Source organism: Balaenoptera borealis, assembly GCF_965194805.1.
Source record: "Balaenoptera borealis genome assembly, chromosome: 5".
NCBI lineage: Eukaryota > Metazoa > Chordata > Mammalia > Artiodactyla > Balaenopteridae > Balaenoptera > Balaenoptera borealis.
This window is the reverse complement of record NC_138862.1, coordinates 129969240-129988302: the sequence shown is the minus strand read 5'-3', so window position 1 is coordinate 129988302 and position 19063 is coordinate 129969240. Positions and strand designations below refer to the sequence as shown.

At 42.6% G+C, this 19063-nt stretch overlaps 1 long non-coding RNA gene across 1 annotated transcript; it reads right to left on the bottom strand.

The window, feature by feature from the left end:
- Window positions 1-1453: 1453 nt before the first annotated feature.
- LOC309629450 lies at window positions 1454-15032 on the bottom strand. Its single transcript, XR_014245082.1, has 2 exons — window positions 14955-15032; window positions 1454-14414 (listed from the first exon to the last, which is right to left on the bottom strand). It is a non-coding gene; the product is annotated as an uncharacterized lncRNA (long non-coding RNA).
- Between the last annotated feature and the right edge of the window lie 4031 nt (window positions 15033-19063).

Here is a 19063-nt window from a genome sequence, read left to right as displayed (position 1 = left end):
CAGGCAGACATAGAAAGCTCATCTTTTTCAGAGAAGGAACTAAGAGAGGAAATGAAAGAGGACAAATTCACTGAGTCCAACTTTTGTCATATGGGGTATTGTCACACTTTCTGGGTTATACATTGGTTTCTACTTTTACTGATGCTTCTATAACTTGAATAAAAGAGAAAGAAAAAAATCCCACAGGCCCTGGCTCTGGAAGGAGGAGCAGGAAGAGACAGACTAGATCATGATCAGGTAACCAGGAAATATGTGATTTTTAAGCTCCTGTCAATGTTTTGAACTATGAAAGTATAGAGACCTAATATATGGCCCTGTGCTTTAGGACACTTCAGTGGGTATTTGGATATAGGAACCTGGGTCTAGAGCTTGGTTTGGGTTGGAGAGGGGAGCTGAACTGCTCTGTTTAAGAAAGTGACCAGAAGATAAGGATGGATTGATTACAGGCACAGATTTAGCAGGAATACTGAGGCACTGAATCCCATGGGGTCATGCCTGTGGGGTCCTCTGTATTCCCCCAACTCTGCATTTCCTGAAGGCCACAATCCTTTTAATCCTGTCTCCCCCCATACACATACTCCCCAGAGCCCACCCCCATGGAAATCCTGTTTTCCCCCAAGTGTCCTCCTTGCTCTGGGCTGCAGCCAGGGTATCCAGGCTACTAATACCCCACCCTAAACACCCACTACTCCCTACTCCTCTCCATACCCACCAGCTGCCTTGGTAAGCCTTCTGTCAATTCCTAGATACCTGGAATCAGGGCCAGGATTGGAAAAGAAGATGAAGAAGAAGACGGAGAAAGTTCATAGACACCCAAGGCACCCAAGCCAGCAAGCATTCCTTTTTTTCCTGCACCAACTATGGGGCTGTGTCTTCCTGCTCACGTGTCTCACCAGGCTGGCTCTCCATCATTCTTCTGATGCTTTATTATGCTATTGTGCTGGGGGAGATAACCCTACTCCCCAAGCCTGAGGCACTGCCTATTACCTGGCCCTAATTGATGAGGAAAAATGGAAAAAGGCCACTGGGCCAGTGAGATTACCCTCTCTCTTCTCAGTTGAACTTGTAGCTGCCAGGTTCAGAAGATCAGCAGCTTTTGAAAATGGTGAACCTTTGAGGTATATGTGGAAGACAAATTTAAAATTAATAAAATGTGATATATCACATTTTGGTAATTGGTAGTAATTGAGGTGACAGAAGTATATTAAGAATATTATTCCATTTTTATTAATAGTGGCTTAGTAGAGGGTTTTGGGGGTGGGGAAACTATTTTCCCAGCAGGCTTGCATTGCCTATCCTTACTTCAGGGTCTGCTAACAAGGATATGTCTGCCTATATGCATTCCTCAACCTGTTAGGATGTATCAGATAATACTACTTTCTCCAGATGCTAGTCCCAATAAAGCTATTTCTCCTGGGGGTGAGGGCAGAGGGAATGAATGAATAGCTGTGAGTTTGTGGTGTAAGCCAGAAAATGGAAGACGGGGCTCAGGAGGAAAAAAGATGGCAGCAAGCCAAGGCCTGTGGGGGATTTTGTCTAATTTTAGAATATAATGCTTACACTCAGTTTGAAGTGGTTACCTATCAGCCCTACACATTACCCAGAGATAATCCTTAATTAAAAGTCTCCTGTGCATGTAAAGTGCATTAGTGATAATTTGGGGTAGATTTAACTGGGGAGGTCTTCAACTTGAAACAAAGATGTGTAGAAAATGAATGATGGTCAAAGAAAGCAAGGCAAAGAGCAGAATCCAGAATTCAGGAAAGTAAAATATTAAATCAAAATTTAAGTAGGAGAAATAACAGCTTCCAGATAAACTTTAATATAAGGAGGACATACTAGTATAAGCCACAATTAAATTTGAAAAAAGAATTCTCTAAAATTCTTAAGAAAAGTGAAGTAAATATACCTAAGTTGGTGGCATAACAACATACAGAGGAATTATTCTAAGGTATTTTAAAACACATCGGTTGACTTTACATCCTAAGTAGGATAAGCCCTAAAGATAAAAGAACTGCAAAAATATTGTAAACTATGTGTATCCAGTTATCATATTGTTATTTGCATTGTTGGTTTTATTATTATTAGATTGTTTTGTGTATATTGTGGGAATAAATGAATATTTATTTGAATAAATAGATGAATGCTTATGTTGACATTTTTGAGAACTGGGATTTTCAGTATAGGAGAGGGTTACAGGCATAAAAACAATGAGGTTAAATAAAAACCCCATAATCCTGAATTTGAATTGTAAGTACCAGAATGCAGTCATGATGAATTTTATCTTTTGAAAATGTAATTATTTCCTGGCTCAATCTGCTGAAAAGTATAGAAACAATGACCAATCCAGTAGCAGTGAGCACCCCTAGTATCCAGACTATGGTTTCTAAATGTTTCTCCAAAAAGGACTCTCCTTGAAGAAATGGCTGACTCCAGATCTGGGACAGGAAATGAATAAAGTGAACTTAAAACAGCTTATTATACTATAAAGCAAAGAGGCAATTAAGAACTATTAGGATTTTGTCAAAAGGACTCAGGATCCAAATTGAAAAATCTCCCACTATCCAAAATTGGGATAATTTGGCCATTGATAAGGATAAATTTCGATAGCTTGATATCACATAAATATGTTTGAATCCATAAGCTTAAGTGATGCTAAAAAATAACAACAGCAAAAAAGAAACTCAGTAGTAACTTTTGGAAAATTAGGAAACCAGTTCATTATTCTGAAGACTGGTAAATTCAAAGAAAGCATCAAGCAAGTAACTTTCTTTTCCTACAAAAAGATATACCTCAGAGTAAACAAATTGATGTAGAGGGAAAGTTTTTCTTTATAGAAGTATTCCAGATACCAAGTGAAGAAATGATGGAGGGCTTCCCTGGTGGCGCAGTGGTTGAGAATCTGCCTGCCAATGCAGGGGGCACGGGTTTGAGCCCTGGTCCGGGAAGATCCCACATGCCGTGGAGCAACTGGGCCCGTGAGCCACAATTACTGAGCCTGCGCGTCTGGAACCTGTGCTCCTCAACAAGAGAGGCCGCGATAGTGAGAGGCCCACGCACCGCGATGAAGAGTGGCCCCCGCTTGCCACAACTAGAGAAAGCCTTCGCACAGAAACGAAGACCCAACACAGCCAAAAAATTAATTAATTAATTAATTAATTTAAAAAAAAAAGAAGAAGAAAGCTTTCCTTTGCTTCTGAACTGGACTCAGTCTCACTGGGAAAAAAAAATGATAGAATTAGGAAATCAATATTTGGTAACTACAAATAAATTGATGGATCTAAACAATTATTATCAAGGCTGTTTACATTACAAAGAGAGATACCTGGACTTCATGGATCTCCTGTTGAAAGTCCAGAACTCCTCCAATGAAACGGTCTTGCTAAAAAAAAAAAAATTCAAAACTGAATCAAGCCTAGATCTAACTAGCAATTTAGAGGAACTCATTAAATCATGCAATGCGATCCAATTTGTAAAATCCAGACAGTGGAAAACCCTTTAAGACAGACAATTCAGTTTCCCTAACAACTAAATTAAAAGAAAAAGAGAGCAAAATGAGATGGAAAGGAACATTTAGGTTAAAAGAGACTTATGATAGACATAACAATTGCAGTGTATGGACCTTATTTGTATCTGGGTTGAACCAAACTATAAAAAATAAAAAGAGTGCAACAATCAAGGAAATGTGAACACTGATTGGATATTTAATGATATTAAGGGATTTTTTTTGTAATAATGAATGGTATTGTAGTTATCGTTAGGAATTCTAAAAAAGAATACCTAAGTTTTAGAGATACATACATATCTACATATAAATTGACATGATGGCTGAAATTTGCTTAAAAAAATGGGGGTGGTGGAGAGGGCAAAGTCAGCGAGTAGGAATACAGAGGAAACAAGATTGGCTGTGAGCTTACTAATATTGAAGCTGGGTGATGAATACCAAGGGCTTCATTATGCTATTCTCTCTCCTTTTGTATGTTCAAAATTTTCCCATAATAAAAATTTTTTAATAAAAAAAAAAGAGCAAAGAGAAGAAGATGCTGGTTCCATTGGACATAAGAGAAATACTTGAATCATTTAAAAAGTCATCAATGGGATCACCCCAAAAAGCTGTAGAACTTGAGACTTTGAAGCAGCTAAAGGGAGAATCTCTTCATTTTTATCATCATTCCACTTGGGTTGTATTATGAATACAATCTCAGATCTTTTCTCCTCTCGTAAGTACATTTATTTTCCCTTGTAGTATGCTTACATGTACAGAGTGGTCCTCTCAGGCCTCCAGAGCTGACCAAAGAATCTGAAACCAGTGCCTTCAGGAGGAGTTGAATTCTGTACCTTATAAAGAGCTGGTCACTAAGTAGCAAAAAGAGTAGGTCATTAATGGCCTAGGGGTCATTAATTAGAATTCCAGGAACAAAGAGTCTTGCTTGTTTGGCCACTGGAGCATTTAATTTTTGTTTCAATGCCTTTGGTCAAAGTGTGTACCATGATTCTCTATAAACCTATACTCAGCTCTGTCACACACGGACACTACCTGTCTGGCCCTGGGAGCCTGGGAAGCCCTGACCCATACTCTAAATTCTAAGGGAATTCTGGCTCAAAGATTTAGAGATTTGCATTATTCTGTAGCATTTGAAAACACCTTCACCACAAAGCCCTTTGGATGCTGTTAGTTTGCAATTCAGTCAAATTCAGTACCCACCTTTTCACCCATTCTGCCTCTACCTTTTAAATCTTGAATCCCAAAGATTTCTAGTAATATGAATTGATTGACAAAAATTTCTTCCTGTAACTCAGAAAAATCTTTTACTTTGCTTTCTCCTGTTTTCTAAGCAAAAACACATTTGGATGCTTAAAAATCATTGATTTGATTTGATCTGGTGAGAAAAGTCAAGCCAAAGTAGCCTATCTCATTTAGATAAAGTAATTGCAGTAGAACAAGTAACTTTGTGTTAGTCCTCCTTGATTAACTTTAAAATGAAACTGGAATTAGTTCAGGGATATCACAATAGGATCATTCTATAGGGAAGCCCTGCCTCTGAGGAGAAAATGATTGACATGCTTTCAAATCACCTTGGAGGACTACAATTTGGAACAGTAAAGCAATCTGGGGGTAGCGGAATGAGCTAGGCCTAGAATGAGCTTCCAAGAGTTTGAAGATTGACTCTGCCAGTTTCTTGCCTTGGGCATGTCATTTCCCCTCTCTGAACCTCGGTTTCTCAGATTTCTCTATGAGGTGGGAATAATATTTTTTCTACTTTATAGCGCTATTGGAGGATTAAATAAGATCATGTATGTGAGAGAGTGCCTGGCAAATAGCAAGCAGATGGTCAACTATTGCTTCCGCTTTGTTATATGAAACCCAGCAAGACCATATCTGAGCCAAAAAAGGAACCTGGTTTGTGCTTTCAGAATTCACAGGTATATGTTAGAGAAAACTGAGTAGATATTACCCAGCAAGATACAGCATAGAGAGAGGAGAGAATGACTCTGAAAAGATACTGTCTTGCTGACTCAGAGGAAAGGGTTATTCGCCACTTAGCAGAAGATGAAAGCAATGCTGAATTGGAGACTGCTATAGACAATATTGTGTCCCTCACCCAAAATGGATACATTGAAACCTTAATGTCCAATGTGATGGCATTTGGGCAGGGAGGGGGGTCCTTTGGGAGGTAATTAGGTCATGAGAGTGAAGCCCTCATGCTGGGATTGGTGCCCTTACAAGAAGAGACAGGGAGAGAGACTATCTCTCCCTGTGAAAATGAAGCCAGAAGATGTCATCTACAAACAAAGAAGAGGGTCCTCACCAGGAACTGAATCAACCAGGACCTTGATCTTGTACTTCCCAGCCTCCAGAGTTGTGAGAAATAAATGTCTGTTTGTTAAGCCACCCATCTATGGTATTTTGCTATAGCAGCCCAAGTGAACTAAGATAGAGACAACACATTTCTTGCAAGTTTGAGCTTCTCAAGAGTTCTTGCTCCTAAACTGGATGATTTATAGACAATTGCAGGCTGTGTCCAAAATGCATATGCTTACCTGGAACGTTTGCCCTAATCAATGTATTGGAACTGATAAGATTGTTTCATCTATAGATTTATATGAAGGTCTTTTGGCAAATAGCCATGGGGGAGATATCTAGACAGCAAAATTTATAACATCAATTGGAATGTTAGATTTTAATGAGTTCAGTTTGGACCAAGGAGTATGTTTATGACTTTACAAAGGTTGGTCAATGGAATACACAAAGGGCTAAGAATTTTCACCATGGCCTGTGTTCATAAAATTGCTCTATTTGTTAATAGTGTAAAGGTATGCCTGGGTCATCTCAAATTATAACTCAGAGCAGAGTCCAAGTTAATCTTGTGAGAAACTTGGTCAATACCAGGCTGCTTCCAAGGATCCAAAGGTGGTAAAAGGACAGGGGGAAAGAGTCTCACCTTGCTATTTTCTGGCGGTTTATTTTTAAATTCCGTTTAGATTATTGTTTCTAAATTCTGTTTCCTACAATTACAAAGGAACTTTAACAAACTGTAGTATGTTCCAAGGAAAGCAAAATGTCTAGAAATCATTACGGATGAGGTCTTCTAGAAAGAATGAAAAGTAAAAGTTTATTGAGAGGCAAAACCTGTCCTTATATGATCCACAGGCTGCCAAAGCATTGGGATTCTTTTGTGTGGTCCCAGAGGAAAGAGCTAGGATGAATGGGTTAAGGTTACACATGCGAACACCTCAAATCACAACAACAACAAAAATATATTCTTTAATGCTTAGATATGATCCAAAATATAGTATGGACTACCTGGAGAGGTGGTAACTTCTCTGACACTAAAGGTGTGCAGGCAGCACCCAGACAACCACTTTCCAGCAGTGAAACAAAGAAGATTTATGTATTGGCTGGAGGGTTGCTTGGATGACCTCTAAGGTCACCCAGTTCTGACATTCTGTGCTTCCCTGGAAATTGCAGCTCAAGAGTGGTAGTGTGCCATAGCAGTCAAGAGCATGGTTTGGGAGAGATGTACACCTGGATTCCAACCGTAACTCTGTAACCTTGGTCAAAATTTCTAACACCTCTAAGGCTCGGTTTCCATTTACAAAATAAGGATCTTCTACTGCTTTGTAAAAATGCAGTCAAATCATCTTGAGCTCAGCATATTAATAACATCCCCAGGAAAGATAAAAACAGGTCTTTCTTACCAATTCAACAATTCTGGACCTTTCATAGATGTATGCAGTGATGGATTAGATGCTGTCTTATCTCATTTTGATTTGTTTTTATAAGAGCATAAGAACTTAAAGCAGCTGCAAACCCAAACCCTTTCAGTAGAAAGCAATCCCCAAGAGGAAATATTGGCAGTTATATGGGTGTCAGGAAAAACCTGTCTGTATATTTTGGGTCAGGAGCTTGCTCTGTGGGCAGATCATCGACAGAATTCCCAATGCCCCGCCACACAGGGCATGGGAATGTCAAACTTCCCGTTGGACACTCAGACTGCTGGGGATGAAAACAGCTGGCAGAAGGGCTTTCTTGGCTAGAGTCGGGGAACAAACTGGTCTGCAGCAGTTCTCAGACTCAGCCAAGGAAATAGTGTACTCTGACCTTTGCCCAAGATGGCAGAAGAAGAGAGAGGTTGCAAGGGGTGTGTAGGGAGGGCCCCATGGACTGTGTGTGTGTGGTGGTGGTGGTGTTGGGGGGGGAGTAAAAAGGAAACATTCCACAGTTAAGCAAGGAGAGGCAGAGGAGAGGTAGATTTCCAGCTACACTGCCAGGCTGGCCTGAGTCATTCAGTTTCAGCTTTCACCTTTGTCCAAGAACAGGAAACCTACAGCCTATTCTTCATATCAAATCCTTGCTGGTGAATAAAGCAAGCTCACAGTTTCTAACTGAGAGAAAGCAGCCCCACAATACTTGTGAATAAACAGATGTCCACTCCAACCTACTGACACATCTTTGAGCTTTGCTTTCACTTCTCAGGAGCCCAGTTTCATTATAACCAAGTGCTCAATCTGCAGAAATGCCACGAAGGGAAACAGTGAAATTAGACGCCTTTGTTTGGACTTCGGTAGCATCACAAACCACAGAAACTTTCCATGATATCACCTCCCCTTAATGTGAATATTTACTGCCTACCTCCCTTGAGTAATATCTTCTTTCTTTCACACTCTGTTCAATTTCAAGTTTCAATTTCCGTAATTTTATTGACATGACAACATACACAAATGCTGCTGGAGTTAATCCAGCAGTGCTCCATGTCTGGGGACCATTTTATATCACCTCTGTCTTTCCTATTATTCTCCATCTCTCATTTTGTGACAGCCTGTCACAGAATAGGGAGGTTATCTGGCTGTCCTTATTTTCCCTGAAAGTTATGGAGAATTTTCCCTTCCATCTTAGAAGGCAGTCTGTTGCACTTTCAGACAGTCTGATAAAAAGTGCACTATCTTTTTTCTTCATATTTCACACACAGGAGACTCTCCTTCCATCTCCCCACCCTCTCTGATTACAAAGTCTGAAATGTATAAGTTTCAAATCATCTCTGATTGTTTGTATTTTTTGTTGATTTTTGTTTTCTGCTTTACATTTCCATTTTTGTGTTGGAATTGTAGATCTCAACTTGCTAAAACTTGGAGCATGTATTAGTCTCTTGGGCTGCCATAATAAATGGCCACAAACTTGGATGGCTTAAAGCAATAGACATTTTTTTGTCTCCAGTTCTGGACTCCAGGAGTCCAGAATCAAGGCTCTCTCCAGAGTTTCTAAGGGAGGATCCTTCCTACCTCTTCCTAGATTCTGGTGGTTGTAATCCTTGGCGTATAGATGCATCACTCCAATCTTTGCCTCCATAGTCAAATGACATTCTCCCTGTGTCTATGTCTGTGTCCAGATTCCCTCTTCTTATAAAGACACAGTCATTGGATTAGGGCCAAGCCTAATGAATATGACTTCATATTAACCCGATTATATCTACAAAGACCCGTTTCCAAATACGGTCAAATTCACAGGTACTGGGGCTAGGACTTGGACATGTCTTGTAAGGGGACGCAATTCAACACACAATAGGGCATCTGGTGGAAATAAGACAATCAGTTAGTGTGACTCGTGAGTGCCCTGTTCTAGGACGATAAAGCAACACAATCACACTCTGTAGCTTATGGCCTGAATTTTAGAACATTCTTATATGCTTAAGTTTGAAAGTGACCACCCCACCCTTCAACCCCCCCCAAAAAAGTTCTCAAGCTTTCCTATGTGTACAGTTTGCTGGAGTCCAAATACCCAGAGGCTGAGACAATATCGACGTAGATGTAATGAAGTACTGACAGGTATGGAACTCACCTCATTCTACCTCCTGTTGCCCACAAATGCGGGCACCTGGGAAATACAAAATACCAGAAGTCAAAAGAGTAATATGGCACACACACTGGTGCACATGTGCGTGCTCTACGCATTCTTTCCATTAGCAAGACTGGTTTTGAGAAATTTTCTTTACGTAGAATAATCAGCCATCCTCATGTCAATAGTTCTGAAGGCTCAAAAAGAGCTTTGCTTCTTCACCATGAAAGTCAAGGGAAAATGCAGCTACAAAGCATTGCTGTAGATGCTGAGGTGCACCGAGAACGCCTAACTCTGGGGTAGCTGGCATGACCACACTGGCCGTCCTCTGGCAACCTCAGGCTCAGCAGCAGAAGCTCCCCTTGCCCAGATCCAGCCCTCACCTTCCATGTCCAGCTGGACTCCAAGTCTCCCTTCTCACCTCTCACCTCTCTGCTCTTCTCTCCAGTTCTTCCATTTCTGTACTGCTTGGGTGTTTGTTCTCCTCTTTGTTTCTCATCTGGACGGTTGGAATAGTCTCTCAGTTGGTGACTCTGCCATGAGGCCTGTCCTTTCCAAGGCTGCTTCCACACAGCTGTAAGAGGATCTTTTTAAATCCCCAACTTCTCAATGCTCAGAACCTGCCATGGCTCCTCACCCTCAAAAGCAGAGGTTCTAACCTCTGTGTGCATCAGGATCACTTGGAAAGCTTGTTAATATTGAGAATGCCAGCCCGGCCCCTGTGTTCCTCATTCGATTGCTAGGGTGGGACCTGAGAACCTACATTTCTAACCAGTTCTCCGGTGATGAGGATGCGGCTGGCCCTGGAGCCATACATAGACAAGCACGGGCCTAGAGGAGAGAGCCTGCACTTCTAGATGCCGGACAATCTGTGGCCCGGCCCTGCCTACTTCTCCAGTTTTGTTTCCTTTCACTTTTCCCACTGATTAAACTCCAGCAGAACCATCATCTACTTGTATTTTCCAGCAGACATAATGCTGTTTCCTGTGGCTGTTATATTCCATTCTTCTTGCTAGCAATTTGCTTTCCCACCTTATCTGTCTTCAAAACCTTGTTTCAGTATCACTGCCTCAGTGATGTCGTCAGTGAGGTCATCATTTTTCTCCCTATCAGGTGCCTTATATACAGGTCTATTATCTTTCTGTTTTTATATATCCCTCAATCCCTCCCTAGCTGGACTATGAGATCCTTGAAGGCTAGATTCATACCCTTGGCCTCGCTGCCCCCAATAGCCAAGAGATGCCCAACCAATGCTTGTATTTCTGTACTTAACCAAGAGAACTGGTCAAAGACATCTGCACGGTCCATTATCTGCACTGCTCTTTTGTGTGGCATGTAAATCCTCCATCCCATCTGTACATAGGAGACCTCTGAAAACCCCACCTATGATCATCCCAACTTGGAGGATGAGGAAATATGCAGCAGGGTCTCTCTGTGTGGAGGACTTGTCCTTCATAAAACTTTTATCGATGGGGAAGAAAAGGAAATCTAAAAGTATATTAAAAGCACTTCAGCTATAAGCAGACCTAAACCAAGAAAACAGACTTCTGCCACGGAACGAGAAGTATGAAGACAGTGGGAAACAACACAGGTTGGCTTAACATCAACTGCGCTGAGAGAGTGGCCCCGAGGAGGGGCTTTTTAGATCACAGAGGCCTATCGCGGCCTGTACACATCTCCAAGAAAACCAGCCAGGCTCATCACCACAGAAGGAATATGCAAACAAGGATGTTGAGGGCAGTAGACCTCCCCCCCCAGAGTGATGACAGGAAAGCAGAGCAGGCCTAGGAGGGAGACCCTGGAGGGGAGATGCTTGATTTTGTGTTGCGTGACTGGGAGCTGCTGGGGTTCTGCAGATCTGCCACTTCCCCTGCTGATTCCAGCGAGCTCAGCATAGGTAACAGTCGTGGGCCTAGCCATACTGCTTTGGCTTTCTGTCAACCAGTCCTCATGGCTGCATGCAAGAAGCCATGGGCTGGCAGAAGAGAGAGTTCCCTCTCCTAATTCAGGGGCTGTGGACGTACGTGGACCTGCACCTTCCAAGGAAGCCTGTTGCTTGAATATCTCTCCTTGCCCTAATCTCTGTGACCTGCCCAGAGGGAAAGAAGAGCAGAATATGGGCGGTTATGATTTCCTACACTTAGAAAAGAGAGAATCTGAGGTCACACCTAAGTGATCTTGAGAAAAAGATCACTTTGCGCTGGTCAGCCCAACCTTGTCAAAGAGAGACTTCAATTTCTAACACTTCGGAACACTGTTTCTCCAAGTAAGATAAAGCACGTGACTCAATAATTATTTTAGACCCTCTCTGGCTAGGTATAAGGAAGAAACAAGCTAGTAGAAATTGTGGGTCCCTTTTTATTGTAACAGCCTTGGGAATGTGGGCCAGGAAGTGGAGGGAGCTCTAGCTGTAAGGAAGCCAAAACTTATCAGGACTGGGGCTGGCGTGGCAAAGGCTTCCCAGGTTCAAAGGTCGTGATGGTGTATTGGTTCCCAGACCCCAGAGCTAACAGTCCCCCCAAACCTGGGTATCCTTCTTTTCCCAGCACACAGTTAGCCTGGCCAGTGGCCCCAGTCATTGTGGGGAAGGGTCTGTGGAATACCGACCATACATTTATACAGTCACATCACAAGGTCCTTCCTGAGGGGATGTTGCCATCTATTGAAAGTGTAGACTCTGAGACCGAGTAAAACCAGACGAGGGGCTGTGCTTTCCACTGTGGCAGCTGAGATGAGCCTTTTGTGTTATTTTACAAGCCAGGCAACGCTGTCATCAGTCATCTATCTATCACCACATACCCTCCCATTGCCTGGATCTCTTTAGCCATTTCCACAAATCCCTGGAGATCAATGCACCTCAATTGCCACTTCAGCCTCACTGCCTATTAGAGTCATGACACCACCTTGCCTCTGACCCTAAGTGCTGCCACCTGAACACTGTCATTCTAGAATCCCATTGTCTCGTTGATACAAGGGAGCCCAGGTTTAGAGCAGCATCTCCCATGGTTAACCCCACCCTCCAGAAGGTGACCATCACCACGTTTCTTACAGGTGCCAGTGTCCCCATCATCTGTGTCTTCATTATTGCTTCAATGAAGGGGTGCCCATAGGATCCTCAGAGGGACCATACTCAAAGTGGCCCTCATGTCTTACATAACAAATCCATTCTAACATCTCCATCTCTCTGAGCCCCCTGACCCCTTCCTTAAATACTACACCAAAGAAATCCTGGCTTCTCCACCTCATTGTTGTAAGCCAGTGGTTCTCAAACCACAGAGTCACTTGGAAGACTTATTATAAACACAGATTGCTAGAGCTCACCCCACAGTCTTTGATTCAGTAGAGAGTTTTCATTTCCCCAGGTGATGCTGATTCTTTTGTTCTGCGGACCACACTTTGAAAAGGAAAATACTGTGGGCTGTAACCCATTGTCAGGCACAAGCTTCAAATAGCCATCCCAGAAAACTGTTAGGACCAACTTCAAACACAAAGGTCCCTGCCAGACCATTGAAACCTAATTCATGGGCAGGTGCCTCAACAATAAATTCTCTCCTTTCTAGCCTTATATTCCTCTCTGGTTAAACACCCACAAGATCTACACACACATGTGTTCTGGTCTCTGCTGGTATATATTAAATAGGTCCTTTGACTCTTTCATATTTTAAGCTGTTTTCTTCCATAGCAGGGCTGTACTTCTCTACTCAGGTTTTGTTGAAATCCAGCTTTTGTTATCAGCCTGGATGAATGAGCAGAAGTGAGGGAAAGGCTTGTGGAAAACAAGCAGAACCTCATGAGGCAGAACCTCCCTAAGGCAGGTCATTGCAGTCTCCAAGCAAGAGGACGCTGCTCTCCTCTGACAGAGAGATGGGGATCCTCTGCCAGTCTGGAGAGTTCAAAAGCAGCAGGGGATTCAATGTCCTCTGGCTCATCTACCCAAATTACTCTAGCTTGAGTCTCAGGGTTTCCCTATTTTCCTATTCAAGACATGACCACGATATGGGACACTTGTCCTGTTGTGCATCTGTCTCTTTGCAGCTCTGATACCCTTTCAACTAGATGCTGGGACTGATCTTCAGCACCGCCTGCCCTGCGGCTGCAGAGATGAGCATCTTCTTGAAAGCTGCCTTAGAAAGGTCTAGTTTTCACAACATAATTTGTGAGTTGGCACTTCTGAGCTTGTGATTTTTGTAAGGTTTTAGTGAAGCTTTTAAAGAGTCAGCCCTATAAATATCATTGTCCCCATACTATTCAAGAGCTGCAGTCACCACGTATCTCAACACCTCACCTTCTACCTGTGCTTCATCCCAAGTAAAGCTGGGTGAAAATGTTAATCATTAGAATGCCACTGTCTCCCGGAAGTTATTAGTACCCCACTCATCGTTGGTGCAGGGGTTCTTATTGCCATCCAACTGATGAATGACACAGCTCCAAACTCCATTCAGGGGTCTGATTTCTGAGACCACTGCTCTTACCAACTCTTAAAGCAGAAAACAGAGCCTGAGGAAAGGAGCTTATGTGTTTTACTTAAAGGGAATTTGATCCAAGGAGGTAGGAGTGACGGTCAAAGGAAGTAAAATGGGGAAGGAGGACGGGTGAGTATGGGAGCATCATACCTGCCAGCGCTGAGTCTGACTGCTTGATCCTGCAGCACCATCCCTGAGAAGTCACGGAAGGACCATCCATCAGGAGGTGAAAGGAGGCAGAACTGATCTACTGGATCCCTCCTTCTATTAGAAAAGTTTCATCCCATGAGGGAAACCCACGCTTCCAAGTAACACATGCTACATGAGTGGGATTTTGCTGCAGCACCCATAGTTAAACCCTGGGACATGAGACCAGAGGTGCCAGAGGCAGGCACGAGGCAGGGCACTGACGGGTTATGTCTCTAAAATCCAATGGAGTGCATGCACATTCAGTCACCAAAGTGACAGCTAGAACAAGAGACAAAGAAGCCAGAGGAGATATAGAAAAGATATTCAATACACATAGTATACAAAACTAAATCCCTGCCCTTGAGAGCTTACTTTATACTGGCTTGGGAGGGGTGGGAAGACTGACATTTTACAACTAAATTAATATACTCATAATATGTAACGTGGTGGAAAGTACTGTGTCTATTAAAGAGGGTCCATCAGCAAATGTTCACCATTTATTGTAGAGATTTTTGAAAATACAATCCTTTCAAAAAGCAGGTTTAAGGAATATTAACTATGATGTTGCCATCTGATGCCACTAAAAGGGCTATAGAATTCAGAACCCTGAGTCACTTATGAACTGTTTGATCTTAGGCAAGTCCCTTAACTTCCCGATCAGTTTTCTCATCTTTAACATAGGTGGGCAAACTTTCTAATGTGTTTTTTTTTGACAGCTTTATTGAGATATAACTAACATACAATAAACTTCAAATATTTGTGTACAGTTTGATAAGTTTTGATGAATGTATACAAGAAGCTATCACCCAACTCAAGATAATGAACATATACATTACTTCCAAAAGTTTCCTCTCCCCCTTTCCTTCCCACCCTTACCTGCCCTCCTCATCCCCAGGTAACTGGTGATCTGCCTTCTGTTACTATCGAGTATTTGCATTGTCCAGAATTGTATATGAATGGAATCATACAGTATGTACTAGTATGTGTGTGTGTGTGTGTGTGATTTCTTTCACTTAGTGTAATCATTTCGAGATTCATCATATTGCCGTGTGTATCAATAATGTCATGCTCCAAGAGCCTCTGTGTTTCATTTTAGATCATTTCTAGTGTTCAAGTTCACTGATCTTTTCTTCTGCAAAGTCCACTCTGCCCTTAATCCCATCAGTGTATTTTTCCATCTCACACACTATAGTTTTTGTCTTTAGTTCAATTTCAAGCTTTTAAATATTTTCTGTCTCTACTTAACTTTTTGTCCTTGCCTGTGTTAGTTCTGAATTGGTTGCAGTTAATAAATTTTTCTCCTCATTAGTGTTTGTATTTTTATTTGATGCCAGACAGAGTGATTTTACCTTGTTGGGTGCTGGATGTTTTTGTGTTCCTGTAAATATTCTTGAGATTTGCTTTAGATACAACTAAGTTACTAAGAAATTGTTTGATCCTTTCTTTTTTTTTTTTTTGATCCTTTTTTTTGTTTGATCCTTTTTTTTTATTAATTAATTTATTTATGGCTGTGTTGGGTCTTCGTTTCTGTGCAAGGGCTTTCTCTAGTTGTGGCAAGCGGGGGCCACTCTTCATTGCGGTGCGTGGGCCTCTCACTATCGCGGCCTCTCTTGTTGCAGAGCACAGGCTCCAGACACACAGGCTCAGTAATTGTGGCTCATGGGCCCAGCTGCTCCGCGGCATGTGGGATCCTCCCAGACCAGGGCTTGAACCCGTGTCCCCTGCACTGGCAGGCAGACTCTCAACCACTGCGCCACCAGGGAAGCCCCGATCCTTTCATTTTAAAGTTCCCATCTTAGATAATGCCCAACAATGTCATCCAACCAAGCTTCCCAGACAGCATTAAACAATATGCAGCAGATAATAAGAACACAATGCCTGCAAAATAAAATGCCCCAAACTGGCCCATAAAATTTAACATTGTTTTCTTTCTCTTTCTTCCAAGTCCATCCCTGGTTGATGTAGAAAAATCCAAATTGTCAAGAAATCAATTTCTTATTCCCGGTGGTCATAGGTCCAATTCTAAACTCTATGCAAACACCTTCCTTCCACCGCTTGCTTTCCTCTCAGCTCATCCCAGCCAGCTAGGGGGGTGGTGTCACACTCAAGGCAGAAGCATCTCTGTGTCCCTTGTTCATTGGCTGTGACCTGCTCCACCTTCCCCTGGAAGTGAGGATACTTCCTTCCCCGCCTTCCCACTCAGTCTCTCGACCGTTCTATTTCCTCAAAAATCCAGGAGATGAACAGGATACGTAAGAATACCACTTTGCCAGTCCCACCCCACCAAACTGTAATAACATAAGCAAATCCTCATATTAAATATGGTTGCTGCCACAGCTCACAGCTTAATGCCCAAAACTGCTAGGCAATAACATTTCCCAAGGAATCCTGATAATGTCTCTGGGATATAATGCATCTGATGCACCCTAGAATTACATGCCGCTACCACACGCAGGGTCACAACACAGGGCTAAACCTCTGCTCATCGAAGTCATGCAGGTGGCCCAGCGACTCTTTGAACAAAGGCAGTGGAAAGCATCCTGGTGGACCATTGCCAGAGTTAACTGCACCCTGGCACTCTGGCCATGTTGTGGGTGGTGGCGATTCCAGAAGCATCTTCCCCTGGGCCCTCTAGCAAGTCCTAGTTGTCTTCTGAACAACAAGCTTGCTGAGGTACATGGGCACAAAAGATTCTGGACATAATTCTCAGGGGCTTTGAGTCTTTGTCTTTTGCTATGTCCCTTCTGCTAATGAATCTACTCCCTGCATCGTGCATCGCCAGGCAATGCAAGCGGTGGGGCCTCTGCAGCTCAAGCCCTATTGGCATGTCTAACTGGTCTGCAGTTTGTGTAGCTACTGGCCCCCCTGTTTATCAGAGGCCACCGCTAGTAGCTATCACCCTGTGTGGCACAGACTGTATCTGCACTGCAGGCCAGACTCTGAGCACCTGAAGCCACCATGAAATGTGCACTTTGATTGAGTTGAGATGCTGCTAAAAAATTTATCACAGGATCCACTACAGAGGCCTGCAGCTGGCAGGAGAGGCATTGCTGCTCCTTTGCTGAGCTGAGGCAACAGTGCCTTGGTGTCAACGGTGGCAATGCCCTCAGCAGGCTGGCCTTCCTGTGTGAAATGCGGATCTCTGGGCAATGAGAGCTGAGGATAGTGAGCAGGGCCTCAGTGGTCATTCAGTCACTTCAACTGATCCTGGATTTAGGGGAAGTAGGGCGGGGAGAGGCCTCCTAGGCCACGTGCTGTGCAGTGACAACCACTCCAGTCATTACCACGGAAAGTGAGACAGGCTAGCGCTTTAACATTTGGGTTTTCAAAATCATGGACCTGTGTTTAAATATCTGTACCACCATTTCCTACCTGTGGGACTTACAAACCTCCCTGTTAAACCCTCTAAGATTGTTCCTTCATCTATAAAATTGGGATCATGATAGAACCTGGTATTCAAACTGAGAATGTATGTGATGATGTATTTAAAGCACTTGTCAAGGGCCTTGCTGGCGGTTTGTATGCTCTGGAAATGGGAACAGTTAAGTAGGATGAAGAGTGTGGATTTGTACAGAGCTGGGCTCCAATTCCAGCCATACTCTCTCTGCCAAAGCCCCCATCACACACCTTCTCTGACTCTTAATGTCCTCATCTGCACAAACAAGAGAGGAATCATTGCTTCGCAGAGTTATTGGAGGATTCAATGAGATAATGTTTAGAACGTATTTGGCATTAGGTTGACACTCATTGAACGGAGGGTAAAAAACTCCACCCAGCTGCGCCTGCGCGTTAGGGCCCTATTTTACAGGGAATCCTCGGTAGTGGCTGGTTTCCAGCAGCCAGGTCTGCCTCTTTGGGGACCTTCCATATCCTCCTCTGACCAGCTTCTCCTCTAGGGTGGGGCTCCTTCCCTCAATCTTCCCTTTCTTTTCCCTCCCCCTCCTTTAAAGAAAAAGTTTCGCTTCAAATACTGTTGTATATAGATTATTTATAGATGCATTTTGTTGTAATAGTATAAAAACCTACATGGGGTGGGAGCAGAGGAATGGGATTAGAGAGGGGGTTTAACTGTGTCTATGTTTTATTTCTTTTAAAATGACAAAAAGCACATATGCCAAATATTATGATTTGATAAAGCTCAATGCTCCTTACATTGTCTTCTTATTTTTTCTGTAAGGTTGAAATATTTCATTTATTTTAAAGATCAGGTATGTGGGTTGGGGAAAAAATCAGATTTTAATGAAAAATGTATAAAATAAAATGTAAAAATTAAAAAAATATTTTAAGTTTCTCTTTTCCGTTAACTTTTCAGTTTAGAATAGCTTTAGATTTACAGCAAAGTTGCACAGATAGCACAGAGAGTCCTCATCTACCCCACGCTGTCTCCGCTATTAACATCCTACCTTAATACGACCCACTGGTCACAGCTAATGAGCTAATATTGATATGTTTATATGAACTAAAGCCCATTCTTTACTCAGATACCTCAAGTTTTCCTTAACGTCACTTCTCTGTCCCAGGACATCATCAAGGATACAGCACTATGTTTAATCATCCCGTCCCCTTAGGCTCCTCTAGAAAGTGACAGCTTCTCACTTCTGATGAGTCTAACATCAAAACTTAAGGTATTTTGTAGGCTGTCCTTCAATTTAGGTTTGTCTGATATTTTTCTCATGATTGAACTGGGTTCTGGTGTTTGGGGGAGGAAGGTCTTTTCAGAGGTAAAGGGCCATTCTTGGCACTTCAGGTCAAGAGTGCAAGCTATCAGTTGTCACTGCTGATACTGACCTTGATCACCTGGCTGCGGCAGTGTGGTCAGGGGTCTCCACTGTAAGCTGACTCTCTCTCCCCCTTTCCATCCTATGCTCTTAGGAAGGAAGTGACTGTGCACAGCCCGCTCCTAAGGAGTGGGGGCTTGTCTTTCACCTCCTTGAGAGAGGAGTATCCACATGAATGATTTGGAATTCTTCTGCATAGAAGCTTTATCTGTTCTTCACCATTTATTTATTTATTCAATCATTTATATCAGTATGGACTTGTGGATATTTATTTTATATTGTAGGTTGTAATCCAATAT